Here is a 22,487-nt window from a genome sequence, read left to right as displayed (position 1 = left end):
CCAAAAATAACTAGCACGCATAATCTTCCATGCAATAGTCCTTATAGTCCTTGGGGGAAATGACCCCCTAAATCTCCATCATGAAACTCTTTCAGTGCATTTTCCACTTAATTAGGATTAATACATTGAAACAAAACCCCATTGATATATTTTGTAAATAGTAAATCATTCAACAAAACATAAGGAATAGAGTACAAACAAAAATACCTTTTCTTGGCCTTATCTAGATATGGTGGACACTCACTGGTCTTGAAGAAATGTTTCATGTCATAAACCCATCATTCCTTCCTCACTGGTTCAACACTTTGAAGACCATAAATGTTAACAAAAACAACAATTGAATTTTCACTCTCTGCACTCTTAAGAGTTGTGATAATTTCTTCACAATGTCCTCTACCTCTTACCATCTTCATGATGTTGATGTCCACATCAAACTCCATAACTTTTCTAATCCACTCGACCCTTTATTGTTCAAATCTTTTCTCAAAAGAAACTCCTTCATGCTTGAGAGGGTCACAAGAATATGTACTTTATTAGCAAAAATTTGAGGCTCAAATTTCTTCAAACTTCATACCATAACAAGTATGTGTTTTTTAACAAAAGTATATCTGGTCTAATAATCAGTTAAGGATTGGCTGAAAAGGCTATTGATTATTCATATTTATCTTTATTCTTTTGTACCATTGTAGCAGAGATATTTTCAATAACCCCATAAGCATACACTATAAAATCACAAGAGAAATCTAAATTTACAAGAGTTAGGGTTGTTAACAACACTTTCTTTATAGATTTTGAAAGCTATCTTTTACTTCCTTGGTTCATTTAAAAACTATGTTCATCTTCAACAAAGCACTTAAAGGTTGCTACAATATATCAATGTTTGGAGTGGACCTTCTTACAAAATTTATTATCTCTTGGAAGCTTTGTAGTCCTTTCTTGTGTTTAAGAAGGGGCATCTTGAGAATGGCTTTCGCCCTTTTATGGTCAATGGTGATTTTGTCTTTAGATACAATGTGTCTAAGAAGTTTTCCTTCATGCACAATAAACACACTCTTTTTTGGATTTTTTGATATTTTAAACTCCTTACACATTTCAAACACATATCATAGATTCAACAAATGGTATGTTGTACTTTTAGAATAAACAATTATACCAAGTAGATAAACCAATAAAAATTTCTAATTCAATACCTAAAATGCATGCTCCATTACCTTTTGAAATATAGCACCAACATTGAATGGACTAAAAGGAATTATTTTGTAATCCATGGTTCCCCACTTTTTCATGAAAAATATCTTAACTTGATCACTCTCACTAACACAAACTTGTTTGTAACCCAAACAACCTTCAAGAAAGAGAATCTTTTTGACCCAACAACTCCATCCATACAAGGTAACATTGGTGGTGATCTTTCAATGATGCCTTATTAAGGCCTCTAAAATCTATGCATCACTTGGTCTCATCATTATTTTTTCTTATATAAGTGCTAAGTTGGAAACCCAAAAGGTATGTTTAATAGGAAAAATTAACCACCCTCAACTAACTTAGTTAGTTCCTTAACCATAAAAGGTTTTAATCTTGGATTTAGATACATCTATTTTTGCATATAAGGTTTAGAACTTGGGTGTAAATTTAAAGTATGTTCAACCATCTTTGGTTCAAACCCTTTAAGATGAGAGTATTTCCAAGAAAATACTTCAAAAAACTCTTGACAAGCTTTTAAATTGTTGTTTATCCTCTAATGAAAATACCTTTCCCACCTTTAGATACTTTCCTTCAAATATTTCTAGCTCATTATAATGATCTTCTTTGACTTGTATTCCATAATTTCCCCTTTTCAGCTAATCATTACTGTTAAAAGTGGATTCCAAAGTGACTAGTCCTTTGAAAACTTTAATTTTTCTTAGTTGAATAATCACCATACTGTTCTATTATTTTGTCCAAATTTATAACAGCAATTTGTTCTTCTTCTAACAAAAAGGTAAGAATGTGTTCATCACTCTTAAACACTTGTCAGTTGATATCATTATCTAGAATGGAAGGCATGATAACTAGTTTTACATATTGTTGTACCTTTCCTTCTTTAAGATCATCCACAAGATCAAACTAGGTGCCAATGACAACCAATCAGTCTTCATGCTTATTTTGAGTTCTAGATATTGAAACAATGTAAAAGGCATCAAAATCCTCAATTACACTGCATACCCTATTTCTATAACACTTCAATGCATTATTATTGGGAACATGGAGGCATTTAACCTATATCACTACTATTTTTCTATCTTCACACACCTTTAAACAACTAATTCCCTAATTTATTACCCACTCAAGCCCTTGAATTAGGCCTTTGTACTCTACAATGTTGTTGGTATACAAAAAGCAAAATAGCAAGTTGAAATGTAATTCTCCCCTTGATGTGACACAAGCATAGCTCCCCCATCAACACCATTCTTACTTTGGGACCCATCAAAAAATAACTCACATAGCTTATTTTGTTGGTTGACTATCCCTTCTTGGATTTCCTTAAAGTCAAAAATCTCTAATCCACCTCATTAATTATGTAATTGCCCATACTAGCCTAAAAAATGAGATCATTACAACTATCAACAATATTTTTTGTTTCCCATTCATGTAATAACAAGTCTAGAACAACTTCCTCCTATTTATTGTGAGTCATAGCAGCTTCTTCTTTATTAACATTAGCTTTTCTTAACTCTGTTGAATCTGACATAGTGTTTACCATACTAGGATGGTACGGTTCTATATAATATTTGGCTAATCTTCTAATTTAATACCTTGAAAAACACATGGAGACATATGGTGGAAGGTCAATAATACAAATTGCTTGTGGGACTACAAAATTTGGCCAAACATGAAGAGTGAGGTTTCATAAAAAATCTACTTGCCCCACTATCCACTATGTAGTTATGAATCAAGTTATCACCACTCAAAGTCAAATAAAATGGAGGTGGTTTGGAATACTTAGATACCTCTATTCTTGGCACATTTTTGTCTTGTGGATGATTGGTAAGAACACTATCATTTATGCATGTTGTGAAATCATTTCCCCCCTTCAAGTATTTCAAAGATACTTGTAGCATGCCCTTCTAACCTAGGATAGGTAGGGAATCCCACTTTAACATATTCACATTCATCTTTTTCATACTTCACACTATATTGAAAGGAATAGTGGGGTTTACCCTGTGATGAGGCTTCCCAGTATCACAATTAATTTGTAGGTGTGGTTGTCCTTTAATCACAAGGGGTGAATTTATTTATAATACATGAACTTGTGGTACATATGGCATGGATGGTTCTTGAATTATTTTTCCTTTATTTTTTGTTTCTACTTTATTAGCCTTTTATTAAGCTCAAAAGCTCTCTTTTTGGCTCTGGTATTCACTATAATTTGAGAAGTACCCATGTTCAAACCACATAATTTTTCCTCTTTCCAATTTAAAAGGATAGTCTCACTTTTGAAGCTGATTTTTTTGTTGTGAAGCTTCATCATGATGTGAGTCATGTCGTGTCACTAATGCACCTTGAACCATTAACACCTGCTTGATCACACCATTTGAGCATGTACTTTGATTATGAGGTTGGTTACATGGAATAACCCATTCATAATTAGAAACAAGATTATTTTCCACATGTACCAAATCCCAAGTAGTACTAACTAGGGTAGGATTGTAAATGTAAATTGGTCTTAGGTTGATATTTTTCTTATTTACTTAGTACCCACCTTGATAATATTACATGTTGCCTTGGCATGGTTGACGATGACCTTGATATTTTGCACATTGGTACTTGCTAGATATGGCCTTGGATTTTTAAATTGTTGCTTCTTAAGGCTAATAAGTTGTTTTCCAAAAGTTTTCAAGATCTATTATATATTCTATTGACTTTCTTTTATGTTTTAAAAATCTAGAGCTAGGAACAATGGACATGAGCTAGTTGTTGCAACAACAAGGCTAGGTGGTAACATAACTATTTGAAGTGTAGGAAAGTACTAGTTTGTATCTTAAGAATGATAGATATTGGTAGCCTTGGTGTAATCCTACTAGCATGAATAAAACTAATGTTTGTTTCTACAATAATGTCCTAGGTTATTGGCAAGGTAGTGTCACGTATACACTAAGTCATTGATGTCCTCTCCAACATTCTTTGAAATCTTAAATTTAATTATTCATCTATTCACAAGGAAATCTCTTAATAATTGTGAGTTGTTCAAGCAAAGAAAGATAATTGAACTTATCCTCAAACTACTTACACAGATCTACTCCCAACTCATCCCACGTTGCAATTCAATCAACCGCTAGACCGCTAAACCACTGTAAGGAATTTTCCCTTAAGTGACACTACCAAAAACATTAAAAGCACATTTTCTTATGTGGTATGATGTACAAAGAATAAATTTTTCATGTCTTTGATATGCTCTATGAGTGTCACTTGGTCTTCCCTAATGAAAAAAGGTAGACTCTTAAGCATAACTCTAAGGACAACATCATGTTGTTGCATATTCAATGGGCTCCCCCAATTAAAGGTAACAAATGGTTGATTTTTTTTACAACCATCTACAAGACTATGGGTGGTGTGACCATTACTTTAGGCTAACTACTTGAAGCTTATGAAAACTGTGAAGCATATGAAAAAAGGACTTTTGGTTGATGAATTGGTACATGTATCATTGTTCTAAAACTTGGAGATGTTGAATAATGTATTCCTAGAGGTTGGCCTTTTATTCTAGAGTAAAATAGAAAAGATTTGACCCTTGTGCAAGTGGTGAGGAATAGAATGTTTTTAGAGGTCTTCGTATTGTTTTGCCTCTCCTTTTGGGTGATGATAGCTACAAATACTCAAAATCTTTTGAGCTTCTTGTCTAATACTTCTCATAAAAACTTCAATAGTACTACATCCCTTAAAAATTTATTAGTGGAGTCACCAACTGTGCTAAAATTACATTCGAAAGGTCTGATATATTTTGTAGATTATACGCTAAAACCAACAAACATATAAATAAGAATACTATATATCGACAGTCCCATTGGACATTCCAATATATGTTACCATCATTAATTATACCCCTATAAGGTTGAATGAAATTGACATTTCAATGCAACATGGAATCACTCGTAATCTGCAGGTGACTTAAGTTGGAGTCAATCTTCAAATGAGGTTGGCTTCTAGCTAGTTCTCACATGAAAACTTCTAAATTCTTAATAAAGGAGAGAAAGAAAACTTAAAGTGATTTAAACTGGTAACTAAAATCACAACTAAAACTTAATGTTAAAACTATATAAACTAAAGTGATACCAACTTAGATGGAAATGAACACTTTTGAATGATACTCAGCTCATATGCAAAGGAAATGAACACCACAACTTATTAAAATCACCCATACACAAATATATCATTAACTTTTTAAAAAAATCAAGTCACTAAGAAGAAATTAATCTTCACATAATAACACTTGCATGTTTATGCATTAACATAGAAGGTACAAAGATGTAAGATAAAAGACTATAAGGGAAGGTTTTGAAAAATTCTTCTCATTTCACTTCATCATTCATATATATGCCTCAAACTACAACCATAAGTAGGCCAAACAAATTATGCAATAAGAATAAGACCTGCAATGTATTCAACTTCCAATAAAATTAAGTTACAAAAAAATAAGAAGTAAGACAAAGGATATAAAAGTTACTAAGTGTTCTTTTAACATCATAATGTTTTTGACACTTGAGTCCCAGCACACTTAATCATATTCCACATTGGATGCCGAGTACATCATGCATGCCGAGTGAAGATCAAATACCGAGTAAAGATCAATTACCGAGTGAAGTATAAGTGTCGAGCAATACAAGGTGCTGAGTGTTAACAAGTGCCGAGTAAGTTCAAGTGCCGAGCTGGTATAGGTGCCAAGTAACACAGAGGTTCCGAGCACCAGTAACTCAATAATGTCGAGTTGCTGCATTATTTAGGAAATCGAAGATTCACCAGATCTAAGCCGACAAGGTTGTTATCTAGAAATCTGTGAATTAAAAGGAAGATAAGAATGATGAGTTGGTGGCACAGAACACCTTGTAGAACATTTTTAAGATACAACTGGCAAAGTTTCAAGAAGAAAACAAGATATGGGGCAGATACATTGTATCCTACCTAATCAATTTTGAAACCCTAAAATTGAAGAGGGAGAATTGAACGGTAAAGGCATGCAACCAATCAGCAAAAGATAAGTATTGAGCAGAAAATGAAGATTGAATATGGATTGTAGATCCATGCCTAACCCTAAATCTTAAAATGTCTTTATAAGGAAGACAAAAATTCATTGTAAAATGTAAGAAAGATAAGAGGTATGAGAAGATATACAAGGGTTCGCAAGGAAGTCTATTTTCATAAGTGAGGATTATTAGATCACAAAAGGATCCAGATCAGAGAAAGCAGAACAAGTGCCTACAATCAGCAATCAAGGATTGTAATCAGTCAGGTTTATTGTACCTAATACTTTTTAGCAATTGTATTAGAATAAAAATCCTATGGTGATAGGTTAGCTTAATAGTTGTTTCGATAAATCTTTTAACTAGGTGATAAAATCCTTTAACAGGGTAACACTTCATGTTAAGTGTTTAAAAGCCTCTAACCAGGTCACTATTGACACAGTGTAAAGCCTTTAACAGGGAAAACCATCAGAAGTGGTTGAACAATATTGCTGCATTAATTTTTGTGGGTATCATCCCCACCTCAGTTTTACCTTCTTATTCCTGGAGGGTTTCTGGGTTACCAAATTCCAGTGTTAAGTGTTATTGATGCATGTGTCTGGTTTCATGATCATTTGATATACTTACATGCATGCAATTTACTCAATTAAAAGTTTTATTGGCTAAAGTATGATACTTATGATTCACCCCCCCTCTCATAAGTACTCTTTCCATATTTGAATATTCCAACAATTGGTATTAGAGCAGATCCAGGTTCTCTTAAGGAAAAGCCTAACAGCTTGGAGGAAAAGATCTAAAGATGGAAGCCTTCAAACTTGGAAAGATCATTGAAAATCAGGTGATAGATGTGCAACTTGCTTTGCATAGCTTGGAGGAATTTAGAAACAAGTTGAGAAACTCATTAAAAAAGAGGAAGGATCTAGCCATAGCTGAAAATGATATACACTACAAGGAGATTGATACCACCAACATATTTTCCAGTGGAGACACTAAAGAGTTTGATGCAACAATAGCAGAACTGATGGAGAAAAATAAAATTCAAGCAGAAGAGATAAGAACTCTCAAGATGGAACATGAATCACAGGCTATAATGATATGTGAAATTACTGAACAAAAGAAAAAAGCAGTTGATGATAAGGTCATAATGGAAAATGAGAAAAGGAATCTTGCAAATAGACTCGAAGAAAAATGTACTGAACTGACAAGGATCTCAAACATGCAGATGGATACACTTGCGCAAATGATGAACCTTCATCATGAACTTAATGTAAAGGATATTGAGATCTCTACCTTGAAGATGCAAAATGAACAAATGCAGAATGAATTGAACAGGGAAAAAGAGGTAGCAGAGAATCTCAAAAAATCAAGTGAAGCAATCAAGTATTTTGAACAGTTGCTGAAATCACCAAAATCTACCCATGATAAATCAGGACTAGGATACAATAGCACTGAAGTTGGAGAATCATCAAACAGTTCCGAACAAAGAAGTGATAAAGGTAAGAATTCAAAACCCACTTGTCATTTCTATAATAAGAAGGGACATACAGCTAATGTGTGCAGGAGTAGAAGATTTAATCAATCAAACATACCCAAAAGTTTCTGTCACAAGTGCAACATGCAAGGACATATGACACAAAATTGCAGATCCAATGTCACAAGGACTCAAAGATTTGATGGACATTGTTATAATTGCAAAAAGTATGGACATAAGGCATTTGAATGCAGATCAAAACCTATGTGGACATTAAATCAACCAGCAAAAATAGAAGGAAATGAAAGTCATTATCATTGGGATTACAACACCAGGTATAGTTGTCACTATTATCAAGAATATGGACATATACCACAAAACTGTATAAGAACACATTTCAAAGGAAACTACAAAAGATGGTTGAATCAAACCACATGTTTCAGTTGCTTAAAAACTGGTCATGTCAGCAAGAATTGCCCAACAAGATCAAAGGCACCCAAGACTAAAGATTGCAAAGGGAAACAAATAATTGATGTTGAAAAGATAAGAGGGCAAATGAATAAGACTTGGAAAAAGAAGGAAGGGTGCAACACATCAAGTGGAGGGATCACCTCACCCAATGGGTTAAGTGATCATACTTCATCAAACTAAGCACAAGAAGTACACAGGACTAATATACAAAGATATATCATACATCAGTCCCAAGAAAAGGAAGTTAAGCAAAGTATAAATCCACATAAAACAAGATGTTAAGATAAAACTAAATGTTGATGCCGAACTGCCTTTGGATGTCGAGCTCCCAATAGTGACCGAGCTGAAAATTGATGCCGAGTTGGATAACTCCAATAGAAGCTGAGTAAAATGGAAATAATGGAAGCTGAGTAGACAGTTGGCAGCGTACTAAGCATTTATTACTCTATTTTGAAGGGTACATAAATCTGATTTTCAATCATTTTCTCACCATTCGAACAAGAAGCAAAGTCGAAAAAGGAGCGGAGAAGATCAAGAATAGCTCAGAAGCCATTCGTAAAAGATTTCAACAGTGATTCAAGACAAATTTCATCGATTTAAGGTATTTTACTTAAGTGCCGAGCTATCTAGGACTTATAAACTTGTTTAAATTATAAACCCTAGTTTGGCAAACAATGGCATTTGGGTCAGGAACCACCAAGGGTTTAGAGAGTCATGAAGTTCAGTTGGTTAGTAACAAAGTAAAACAACCTGAATTTAAGCCCATTCCAAAAGTAGGATACAAGAATGATCCTGCGGGAGCATTATCAGTTATTCCAGATAAGGTTGTTATGGTACAAGATGTTCGCAGATGTTACAATTGCAAAATTGGTGCCATAGGAGACTTAGAAATTCATAATGCATATGATAAACTGTGTGACAACAAAGTACTAAAAAATGAGTTTTCAATAGTAGAAAGAAAAGGATTGACCAAAACCCTAGCATTTTTTACTATTTTTAAAATAGAATGGGTATGGATAATTTTGAGCCGAATACATGACGGAGCTTTTTGGTTAAAATCAGGGCCAGTAAAATTTACCAAGAAAATTGTTCATAGGGTTACTGGTATTCCAACCCTAGATCAGCCAAAGATCCTGCGAAGTGACAAAAGGGAAATAATAGAGAAAATACAGGTGCCAAATGGAACAATAGAGGAATGACTATCGACACAGTCACAGATCCCCTACTAGATTTTGCTATGAGAATTATTTCACACAAATTCTATCAATCAAGCAGGTTGAACAGTGTACCTTGTATAGCAGTTGATGTTGCATACAAGATAATCAAAAGAGATCACACTTATGATCTAGCGGAGCTCATGTTTCAACAGATTAATGAAAATCTGGGAGCTATAAGGAAAAGCAAGGGAGCTCAATGCAAATTTGGATCAGTTTTGCTGTGTATGTTCTTCTATCTGATGAAAGAATTCCCTTCTATAGGGAAAGTAAAATGGAATCCAGATAAAACAATTGTTGAACAAATTGATGGATACATTGAACAAATGGGTGAAATTTTTGATGCCCAAATGACAGGTTATTTTGAGGATTTCAAGAAATCCATGAAGCAAAGGTCAAGGATACCAGCTTCATTAGTAGAAAAGCATACAAATGACATATGTTTCTTAGTTGATATAGATTATACTTACATACAAGTAGTTATACCTAGAATAAGATGGCTTAGGCCACTAGGATATGAACTTGATGTTGATCAAGCCTCTGCAGCAATAACAGCTCTACTTGCAGAAGAAGCAGATAAAAATGGACCACATTTTGGCACTTATGATGTGGTAAGATCAAAAATAAACATGGAATTAAAAACTGCTTCTACATTGAAGAAGAAAGATAAATTAGTCAAGAAGATCAAGAAGAAGTTTGGCAAAGAAATTGAGGCTGAGGCAGAAGAAGAAGAAGATGAGTAGGAACAAGGGCAAATAGAACTAACCCAAGGTCTTGGAGAAGACAAGGAGGAAGGTGCAGAGGAAGAAGAAGCCAAGGAAGCACCAACTGAAGCCAAGCCAAAGAAGAGAAAGGCAACAGAACAGACTTCAGCCAAGCCCAGAACGAAGAAAGCTGCCACTCCATCACCTCAAAAGCCAACAACACAAGCATCAACAAGAGCCTCTACTCAAAAGGCTAAAGAGGAATTTTCCAAGAAAAAACAAGTCAAGGAATCTTAGGAAGAGCCAAGGAAAAGAAGAAAGTATGTGGCTCAACTTGACACTGATGACGAAGAGCAAACAGAAGAGGTAAGCAATTCATCAGTTGATACCCTATGTAAAAAGATTGCAAGTGGTGACTTGAATAATTTAAATGGAGTTGATTTTAGTAAATTTAATAAAGAAGAACAAAATAAGATAGAATAAATAGTTTATGGAATGATGGCACAGTTCAAATACACCCCACTTGAATTAGATGGTCAATTGCCAAAGGAGCTGTCAAAAATTATAAAAGACAGATGGCATTTTTGCTTTAAAATGGAGAAGGAGATGAGGGAATCAACCCTAGCCAGTGTATTGTTAGATTTGACTAGAGAAAAAATTAGCAAAGTAGTCAAAAGGCATAATAACAGGTTCACACGCAAATACAGGGCATTCTTTATACTTCAAAACAGAATGGAAGAGATTGTTCAAAGAACAATAAAATTGTGGAAGAATTTGTATAAAAAGATTGAAGATTTTCTTGAGGAAGAATACAAGGAAGAAGCAGCCATACCAATAGAAGAGAGGAAAAAGAGGATAGAAGAAGAAGAAAAGATAGATGGAAAGGAGGAAAAGACACAAAAACAGGATACAATGACAACAGCTGAACAAGAGGAGCAACTAGATCAGAGTGTGCAAGACACACAATTGCCACCCCTTAGCCCTCCACAAGCATCCATTCCACCTGCAGATACTATAACAATTACTGATGTTCCTGATACTTCTGGTCAGAATGTCAATCCATTAACTGCAGAAGATCTGAAAAGAATTCTTGACCAATCAACACAACAAGCAATATTATGTATAGAACCAGTATTGGTAAGTATAGATGAGTTACAGAAACTAGTAGAAAGTACAGTTAAAGATAAGGTGAATAAACAAGAACCACCTTCTATCATAACTACTAGTAGTCAATTTGAAATACCAACTAGTATAATTGATGTTGCAAGACAAAAGCAAAGTGCAGCTGTAGAACAAGGAAAAGAACAAATAGGATAGACCATTACATATGATCCTACAGCACAAATACAAGGTGCACTTCCACAGATAACAATAATTGATCATGGTAAATAGAAAGAGGAGGAAATAGTAAAAACCCCTAAAGAACAGGAGGCAATACAAACACTAATAAATTTGCCTACCTCGGGGACTCCTTCACACAAGCCATTACAAATTTCAGTACCATCATCCAACACTACCAGAGTTGCAAGGGTACTTCACTATGGAGACCCTAAATTAGATGAAGAGATAGTCATACCAAGTTATGACTCAAAATCAATGACCATTGATCAAATCAATGAAGTGCAGGATGCACTAAATAGAAGGAAAAGATAGGAAATACTCAGGAAAGAGTATAAAAATAAGCAAACACTTTATGAGATCAAGGACATCTTTATGGATGTCTTCAGTTTGCAATCACTGGATGAGTCAAAGCATATCATAGAGCAATTAACAGATATTGTTGACCAGGTGACAAATGAAGACCTAGAAACCAGTGCAAAACTTATGGAATGGTCACAAAAGAAATTTCAAGGGAAAGTGAATGAGAAAATATCAAGACAAATCACACTTTCACAAGTAGAATTGGCAAAGCTCATTGATAAGGTGAAGAAGGTACTTGAGAATATATTCTCACTATACAAAAAGTTGTGTGATTTTTAATATTTCACACATGAAACAAGCCAATTAATACTGAGCTTGGAAAGAAACTTAAACATTTCAAGCGTGCAACTACCAAGTGATCCAGCTCAAAGTGTGAAGCATTTTGCTCAATCGCTTCACACAAACAAAGAAATAGTTGTATTAATAGTAGATGAGGCCAATATCAAGGCCAAAGTAATACAACTCCAGTCCTCCATTACCCCACATTTAGAGATACTCCATAAAGAGCAAGTATATGCTGAAAATGTACTCAAGAAAGATCCAAATCTTTCTACATTAGATGGACTTGTTCATCTTGCTGTCGAGACTTCAATCCAGCATAAGTCACTAGAAATTGCTTTGAATAATTGGGATGCAGCCCTCAGAATAATTATGGAGGTAAATAGCACATTCTTGGCCAAATATGGTCTTAACCCTTAAACACTCTTTGACATAAGTGTCAAAAAGGGGGAGATATAGATTGTAAAGGAGGAGATATGGATTAATAAGGGGAGAATAGATACAAAGGAGGGGCATTGATATACAAATAATATACAGATAAGGCACAATCAACTCAGGGGGAGTTACAAAATTTTTGAGGTATATATTGTAAGATTGTAAGACATAAATTTTGATCAAAGTTTTCAATATGTACATACCAATCAGATTAGTAAATGTACTTATAAGGTCAGTTAAGTGTCTTTGTCACTCATGTCAAAGGGGGAGATTGTTAACATCATAATGTTTTTGAAACTTGAGTGCCAACACACTTAATCATATTCCACATTGGATGCCGAGTACATCATGCATGTCGAGTGAAGATCAGATACGGAGTAAAGATCAGTTACCAAGTGAAGTATAAGTGTCGAGCAATACAAGGTGTCGAGTGTTAACAAGTGTTGAGTGTTAACAAGTGCCGAGTAACATAAAGTGCTGAGTAAGTTCAAGTGTCAAGTAAGTTCAAGTGCCAAGTTGGTGTAGGTTCCGAGTAACACAGAGGTGCCGAGCACCAGTAACTCAATAATGTCGAGTTGCTGCATTATTTAGGAAATTGAAGATTCGCCAGATCTAAGCCGACAAGGTTGTTATCTAGAAATCTATGAATTAAAAGGAGGATAAGAATGATGAGTTGGTGGCATAGAACACCATGTAGAACATTTTTAAGATACAACTGGCGAAGTTTCAAGAAGAAAACAAGATCTGGGGTAGATACATTGTATCGTACCTAATCAATTTTGAAACCCTAAAATTGAAGAGGGAGAATTGAGCGGTAAAGGCATGCAACCAATCAGCAAAAGATAAGTATTGAGCAGAAAATGAAGATTGAATATGGATTGTAGATCCATACCTAACCCTAAATCTTAAAATGTCTTTATAAGGAAGACAAAACTTCATTGTAAAATGTAAGAAAGATAAGAGGTATGAGAAGATATACAAGGGTTCGTAAGGAAGTCTATTTTTAGAAGTGAGGATTATCAGATCACAAAAGGATCCAGATCAGAGAAAGTAGAACAAGTGCCTACAATCAACAATCAAGGATTGTAATCAGTCAGGTTTATTGTACCTAATACTTTCTAGCAATTGTATTAGAATAAAAATCCTATGGTGATAGGTTAGCTTAACAGCTGTTTTGATAAATCCTTTAACTAGGTGATAAAATCCTTTAACAGGGTAACACTTCATGTTAAGTGTTTAAAAGCCTCTAACCAGGTCACTATTGACACAGTGTAAAGCCTTTAATAGGGCAGACCATCAGAAGTGGTTGAACAATATTGCTACAATAATTTTTGTGGGTATCATCCCCACCCCAGTTTTACCTTCTTATTCCTGGAGGGTTTCTGGGTTACCAAATTCTAGCGTTAAGTGTTATTGATGCATGCGTCTAGTTTCATGATCATTTGATATACTTACATGCATGCAATTTAATTTCAGTTAAAAATTTTATTGGCTAAAGTATGATACTTATGATTCACCCCCCCCTCTCATAAATACTCTTTCCATATTTGAATATTCCAATAGTGTTCAGGGGGAAAATGACACCAATAACAAATGGTGCAAACTAGACTAGGTAAGTTCAACACGTTCATGTTGAGACATTCAATAAAGGAGAAAGAGGGGCTTCCAAACATAACTCTTGATAAGTCCTAGATTTGATTAGCAAGACCAAGAGGATAAGAGATGCTAATGCAAAATCTAGAAACTCATCAAGGAAGTACACTAGCTAGTTCTCCTTCATGCAATGTAAACAAATAGATATGACAAGTGTAGATATAAAATACAAACAAATAGCCCAGTAAAGATCTAAAAGTGAATGTGTGCTAAGAAGGAAAGTAAGAGATAAAGTACTTATCTATAAATGTAGTGGAAGATACAATTTGGTCTTAGAACTCACAAATCTGAACTATTCCTGAACTTCTAATTGTGGATCTTAGAATAAAATGTCAAAAGAAACAAAACCTTAAAATTTGAGATTGAAGGACTAGTTGGAAGTGTAATCACCAAAAAATGGTCATCTAGACTAAGAGCCCCCTTTCTAAAAAAATTCTTAATTTATTAATCCATTATTCTTGATCAAATTGTAATTTTAATTTGATTTTATCCTATAGTTTGGCCATTATATTGTTGGTCTTAGATTGGTTTTGACAATTGAGTGTCAACAACTTAAGAAATTTCTAAAATGATGCCGAGTATAATGTAGATACTGAGCTACAATATGTGTCAAGCAAGAAATTCAATAGGTGTCGAGTTATTTAGGTGTTGAGCAAGTTTTAAGTGCCAAGTGACAATAGATACTGAGATAGTATATGTGTTGAGTAAAGTATAAGAGCCGAGCAAGACAGAGTTACTATAGGAGCCGAGCAAAATAGAATTTGTATATGTGTCAAGCATAAGCAATTAGTTTGTGTCAAGTAACACAGAATTAGCATAAGAGTTTGTGCCCACACAAACTCAGATGTAAACTATTTTTGAGCCGACTCAAGATGAATCTCGAAGGATCTAAAAGATAAGATCGAATCTTTTACATTCCCTATGCAATCAGCATGCAACCAATCAAAAAAATGGAGAGAGCATGCAACCAATAAGAAAAATGGAAAGAATTGAGCAAAAAAATGGATGAATCTCGATTGTAAATTTATACCTAACCCTAAGTCTTGAAGCCTCTATAAGGAGGTCGAAACCCCATAATTCAGTAGTGGGAGAAAGTGTAAGAGGTCATGTGGGAATGCATGAGTAAATGATAGTGAAGTTTTGGAAGGGGTGTGAGGACTTCGAGGAAGTATAGCATTGCAAAATCAAGTTGATCGAAATAGAGCATTAGCACTATGAATAGAGTTATATCACATCAGGAAGGATCAAATCATATTGGATAGAACAAGGATCTGGAATCAACAATTGAAGATTGTAAGTCATCAGGTCAACACATTCTACTATACTTTCTAACCATTATATTAGGAGAATGAAAATCCTATGAAGATAGGTTGGCTTAACAGCTATTTTGTAGAACCTTTAACAAGGTGTTAAATCCTTTAACAAGGTGACATTCAAAATGAATGTTTGTAAATCCTTTAAATAGGTCACTTTTAACAGGGTGTAAATCCTTTAATAGGGCAAGCCTTCATAGGGTAGACCATTGATAGCGGTCAAACTTTGTAACATTAACTAGTTACATATTGCTGTAGTGATAAGTTGTGGGTGTCATCCCCACCCCAATTTTACCTTCTCATTTTGGAGGGTTTTTGGGTGACCAAATCTTGTGTTATCTATTTTCATGCATGTCTTTACTTTCATGTTTATTAGAAGATGTTAGATGCATGTGATTGATTTCAGCTAAATGATTTAGAGGGTAAAATATTGTTACTTTTGATTTACCCCCCCCCCCCCCCCCCCAGAAGTAAATCTTCCCACTTGTAAATTCCAACATATTTCCTAAGTCATTATTTAATTGAAAGGAACTTTCTCCCCTTTTTATTAAATAAAAGACCCCACTACCCACTTATACTTAGTTGTGGGCACACAAAGTATTATTCCCACTCTAAAAATAAAATAAAAACCCTTTTTGTCTCACATAGGGCACAAAACTCAACTCTTGATTATAATTGGTGGAAACACTTGTGCCCATGGATCACTCAACATTCATTCTCTATCCTTTATCAAATCTCTCTTGCCCCATGATCACCATCCTTTTTTATTCTTTAAAAGGGAGAGTTATCTCCTCGTCTCACATCTACTCATGCTTTGTACTAACATTATGCTTCAGGAATTCTAGGTGCTCTTTCAACCTTTTAGAGATCTTGTGGCATCCTTCCTTCATTTGCATCTCATAGTAGCTTAATATCATACTTGCATTAGAGTAGTTTCTCTTTTATTCTTTAGAGTTAACTCATCTATCTTAATAGGAGTGTTGTAATACTTGTATTCTTGTTAGTTAGTTTACATTTTGTATTACATTTAGCTTGGTTCATATTTTCATAGCATTTGCATAGGTTCTTGGACACTACCACCATTGCTCTTGTCTTCAAATATCCCATTTCATGGTGCACCTTGCAAGGGGCTTCATATCTAAGCTCATTTTAGTGCTACAACACTCTATTTTCACCCTTTGCATGTCATGACTAGGGATCTCTATGTCTCCATTTGAGGCTCTCAATCCATGGGATCCTTTGTATAAAAGAGCTTAGATAGGTCTACTCCTTTTGAGTATACATTTTTGGTGCCCATTGTGGGGACTGACAGCCTTTTCTAGCTCTTCTTGTTGTATTTTCATCATTTTTTTGCTTATTATTTCATTTTTTTAAATTTTGTAGACAGAAATATCATGTGACACTTTTCTAGTAATGTGTGATATGTTGTATTACCATGCAATAATTACCAGTCAAAGTATTGTACGACCTCTATATTGTCTCTCACGTGTCCTTCTACACTCTATCACTTGCATTAGCATAGAGTATCGCATAGATAGAAAGTATCACCTAACTATACAATGAAGTGTCATATGATACTTCTATAGCCAAAATTATTCCCAACTAGTCTTGGTTAGCTAATTAAAGTTCTAGTTTGCATTTTTCAATTTTAAGGCTTCTTATTTCAGGTTTCCTAGTTTCTTGACAATCTAACTAGTAGGTTTTCAAGGTATATTTCAGATTTGTTCATTATTTGATACCCTAACTTTGGTTTTTTTGTAGGGATTGCTTACTTTCTTGCTAAAATAAAAAGAAAACTTGTCAAAGATAAATGGGCTACTAACATGTTTGTAGTGCTTCCCAAGAAAAATAGAACAAACCAAATTTTTCATGTGTCTTATTTCCTTTTCAAGTGCGGCATTAAAGTAGGCATTTTTTTTCATTAGGAACATAAAAATTGCAAATAGGAATCATTTTTGGTAGGAGAGTATACTCTTCACTGTATAGGTGAATCAAAAATCTTCACCCTTCATTGGATCTCGAAAGTGATTGGGATACTCCACTTTTTAGTGGTTTCAATTAATCTTCTTTACATTTGTATGGGAAGCACTAAGGAATAAGATAGTATGCTCTTCACCTTATAAGGTGAATAAAAAATATTAACCTCTTTGGTGTGGATTCATTTTTTTAATATCATTAGTGATATTTTAACTTTAGAGGGCTTTCTATTGGTGGAAAGATACCAATAGGAACAACTCGAAGTGGAAACAAGAAAATCCCATCTAACTTGACCCAATATAATCACAAACCCCTTGACAAAGGACAAAGCCTTGGGGGACATAACACTTGTCTTCATTTGGTAGAAGAACTTGCAGGATTTTCACCATGAGGAAAATACTAGGTGAGAATTCTTAAGGTACTCTTGTGGTTGTGAGGTTCTTTACTTATCACAAGATAAGGTATCCTAATTATTAGGTACAAGGGAAGTGCTGTGAATGGGACCCTTACTAAACACCTTAGGATAAGAGGCTACTTTATTTTTCCACTCAACATCTTCGTGCAAGGATCAATCCTAGTGGACTACTTGAGTCACCCCAAGATTTTACACTCACCATTTTTTTCCCTCTTTGACATCTCATGCCAAAGACAATGCTCAGTGAAAGTCAATGTACCTTAAGTACTAACCTTTTCAATACTACATCAACTGATTGATCTTCAACATGATTTGGTTGATGCATCACTAAACTTCATTTCATGAGCTTTAGATAGGGGAATGACCCCTAGCTTACCTCTTAGGTACAGAAATGTATCCTTAGGTAATGGCTTGGTGAATATGTCTGCAATTTGTTCTTTTGTATTTACATATTCCAATCTGACTTCTTTATCTTACACCAATTCTCTTTAAAAATGATCTTTTATAGCAATGTACTTAGTTTTGGTATGCATCACTAGATTCTTTGATATATTGATTACACTGACACTATCACAACATATGACTACTTGATCCTTGATCTCTATCATCATACCTATCATCAGTTGTTTGAACCAATCAATGTTAGAACAATTAACTATTGCTACTACATATTCTACCTCTACTATGGACTAAGAGATACAATTTTGTTTCTTGATTGTCCAAGACATTAGTCTTTTACCAAGAAAGAATGCTCCACCACTTGTGCTTTTTCTATCATCAACACTTCCTGTCCATTCAACATCTATAAATAGTTATAAGTCCAAGTTGCCTCCTATTTTGTACCATAATCCATATTCTTCAGTACCTTTTAGATATCTCATGATTCTTTTGACTGCCATCGAATGATTTTCTTTGGGATTTGTTGAGAATCTTATCACCATGTCGACTACTAATACAATATCAAGTCTCGTATGCACTACATATTGCAATTTTCCAATCATTGATCTGTATGTGGTCTGATCTACCTCTTTGGAATCATCATTTTTTGAAAGCTTATGTCCAGTAGACATAGGGGTTACAACTAGTCTTGAGTCTTCCATTCCAAATTTCTTTAGTATCTCCTTGATATATTTAGATTGAGTAATATAGATACCATCTTTCTTCTGTTGAATTAGTAATCCAACAAAGAATTTTATTTCTCCAAACATAGAAATCTCAAATTCTTTACTCATTTCTTCTAAAAATGTATTGCACAAGTCATCATTTCCTATGAATAAGGTATCATCAACAAATATTTCTACCAACACAATCTTCTTTGGTGGTCCTCTTTTGATATATAGACTATTGTTATCATTTGTTCTTTGAAAGCCAATTTGTATCAAGTAGTTATGAAGTCTTTCATACCAAGCTCTGGAAGCTTTCTTGAGACCATATAATGCCTTATGTAATTTTCAAACCATGTCCCTTTTTCTAGGATCTACAAAACCTTCTACTTGTTTACTGTAGACTTCCTCATCAAGAATTCCATTCAAGAGTGCATATTTTACATCCATTTGATAAACATTAAATCCTTTGAAAACTGCATATGCTAGAAAAGTTCTAACACCTTCCAATCTTGCAATAGGAGCAAAATTTTCACCATAATCAATACCCTCTTCTTGAGAATAGCCTTTACATGCCAACCTTGCTTTGTTTCTAGATACTTTTCCATTTTCATTCAGCTTGTTTTTGAACACCCACTTTGTGCCAATTACATTTTTACCCTTGGATATAGGAACAAGAGTCCAAGTTTTGTTCTTTTCTATTTGTTCTATTTTTTCATTCTTTGCTTCAATCCAACTTTTATTATCCAATGCATCTTTAACATTTCTAGGTTCGAATTCAGCAAGTAAACATGTACCTTTTAATTTGCCTCTTGTCACTATTCCATCTTATTTGTCTCCAATGATCTGATCAAGTGCATGGTGCCTTTTGATATATCTTGCTAACACAGGTTCTTTTGATTTACTAATTTCATTATGAACTTTAGTGTCAAGCTTGGGTCCCATTTTCTGTGACCTAGGTCCATTAGACTTAGTTTGCTCTTGAAGTAGCTTAGTTGCTTCTAACCATGACTCGAGTCCTTCAGACTGTGACTTGGGTTGCACTATCTACAACTCAGTAATTGTTGGAGATTTTTGGGACTCAGGAGGTGAAGCCTCCTTTCTTTGAGATAGGTTTGGCATGGTATCAGGTTCATAATAAAAAAATCTTCTGTAATCCTTTAGCTTTTTGTTGCTTTCTTCTTCACTCTTTTTTGCAAACTCATCAATTCTCGCATGTGCACTTTCTATGATTTTATGAGTAAACAAATTCAAACATCTATATGCTTTACTTCTATAGGAATTTCCTAAAAATATGTCTTCATCACCTTTGACATCAAATTTGCCTTTTCTAGATTCTTTCAAGATGTAACATTTGCTACCAAATATTTTAAAATAACTTATATTAGGTTTGTAGCCATACCATAGTTCATAAGGAGTTTTATTTAAATATTTCTTCAATTGTACTCTATTCAAGGTATGAACTATAGTGCTAATATCTTCTTTCCAGTATTTGATTGCAACATTCTTTTCTATCATCAATGTTCTTACACAATCCATGATGGATTTGTTTTTTCTTTTAGGTATACTATTCTGCTCTGGTGTACCAAGAGCTGATACCTGTCTTTTAATTCCCTTTTCAATGTAGAATTCATTGAATTCATTGGAGATGAATTCACCACCTCTATCTGATCTTAAGCATTTTGACTTCTTTCTAGTTTCTTTCTCCACTCTTGCCAAGTACCACTAGAGTTTTTGAAAAGCTTCAAATTTTTCTTTTACATACATTATAGTCATCATTCTAGAATAGTTATCAACAAAAAGAATGAAAAACTTATCTCCACTATAACTCTCTATTCCAATAGGTCCACATAAGTATGTATACACAAGCTGTAAACTTCTTCAGCATGATAGTTTTTGCTTTTGAAACTAGTCTTTGTCATCTTACCAATTTGGCAATTTTTGCATAGACCCATATCAGGTTTCTTCAAACTAAGAATACCTCTTACTCTTTTATGTTTTCTTATCTTAACCAAATTGTAAAATTTTACATGACATAATCTTTTGTGCCATAACCAACTTTCTTCTATTTGAGCAAGAAAACATGAACTTTCACTGAGATCAAGATAAAAAAGATTACCTTTTGTTTGCTTACCAAATCCAACTAGATTTCTTTTACCATCTAGCAGTTTGACCTTTCCATCCATGAAGTCTACCTTGAATCCAATGTCATTCAACTATGCCACACTCAGTAGATTATGCTTTAGTCTTTCAACCCAATAAGCATTATCACATACAAGTTCATTGGTTAATGAGATATGACCTTTTCCTTTTATGCAACAAGGTTCATTGTTTCCAAATCTTACACTACCTTGATCATAATGTTCCATGTTTTCAAACAAAAATTATCTCCAGTCATATGGTGTGAGCAGCCACTATCAATAATCCATGTATCATTTTTGCTAACATGAGAGATAAGTGCCATCTTATCTCCTTCATCATCAGATTCATCTTTTATAGCAATATATACCATTTCATCTTCACTATTATCAAAATCTTTAGCCATAAAACAAGATTTCTTACCTTTGTCCTTGTAGCTTTTAAATTCCTTCTTGCCTTCGTACTTATTACTTTTCTTCCCATCCATATTTTCTCTATTTGGACACTTAGCAACAATATGACCAACTTTTTCACAAGAAAAATAGATTAGAGGAATCTTGCCTTTGTACTTTCCTCTGCCTTTGGAATATTTCTTTATAAGTAGGGCTTCAAAAATTTCAAGATCACTTTCATAACTTTCTTATATTTCTTCTTCACTTCTTGATTGATTGGCCTTTGATTTCTTTCTCTTTTCTTTGAGTGAGTTTGGCTTCAAATACAAACTCAATATTTTTGGAACTAGGAACATAGTTATCATAGTTATCCAACTCAAAAGTTGTCAATCTTCCAACTAGAGCATCAAAAGATATTTTATCTTTTGGATCACATCTCATCTCTTGAATAGCAGACACTCTAATTGAATAAATAGGAAGAAGAGTTCTAAGTACCTTGCTTATAATTATTTTTTCATCAATGTCTCCTCCAAATGATTTGATTGCACCCACACTTGCTTTGATTCGTTCCACATAAATTGCAATATTTTCATCTTCTCTTATTTTCATCTAATCAAAATGACCTCTAAGACTTTTTGCTTTAGCTCTTCTTACATTGTCATCTCCTCCATAAATGTCTTTTAATTTGGTTCACATTTCATGAGTTGTTTTACTGTCTTTTACTTCATCAAATTCAATTTAACTAAGATTCAATATCAATCATCATGATGTTATGATTCTTCTTTTCAACAATATCTTCAACTGATAATGTTCTAGTAGGAGTCTTATATTTAGCATCAAGATATTTACAACCTGAAACATTGACAGTCACCAAATGTAATCACATAAGTTCTTGCCACGCTGCAAAGTTGTCTCCGTTCAACTTGGGAATCTTTCTTTTGTAAGACATCCTAATCTTTATAGCTTAGGTCCTTGAAACCTTCTCTACAAGCACCAAAAGAG

This window comes from Cupressus sempervirens, chromosome 4 (genome assembly GCF_028749045.1).
Source record: "Cupressus sempervirens isolate cs-2001-9-10 chromosome 4, ASM2874904v1, whole genome shotgun sequence".
NCBI lineage: Eukaryota > Viridiplantae > Streptophyta > Pinopsida > Cupressales > Cupressaceae > Cupressus > Cupressus sempervirens.
This window is presented reverse-complemented; position numbering follows the sequence as displayed.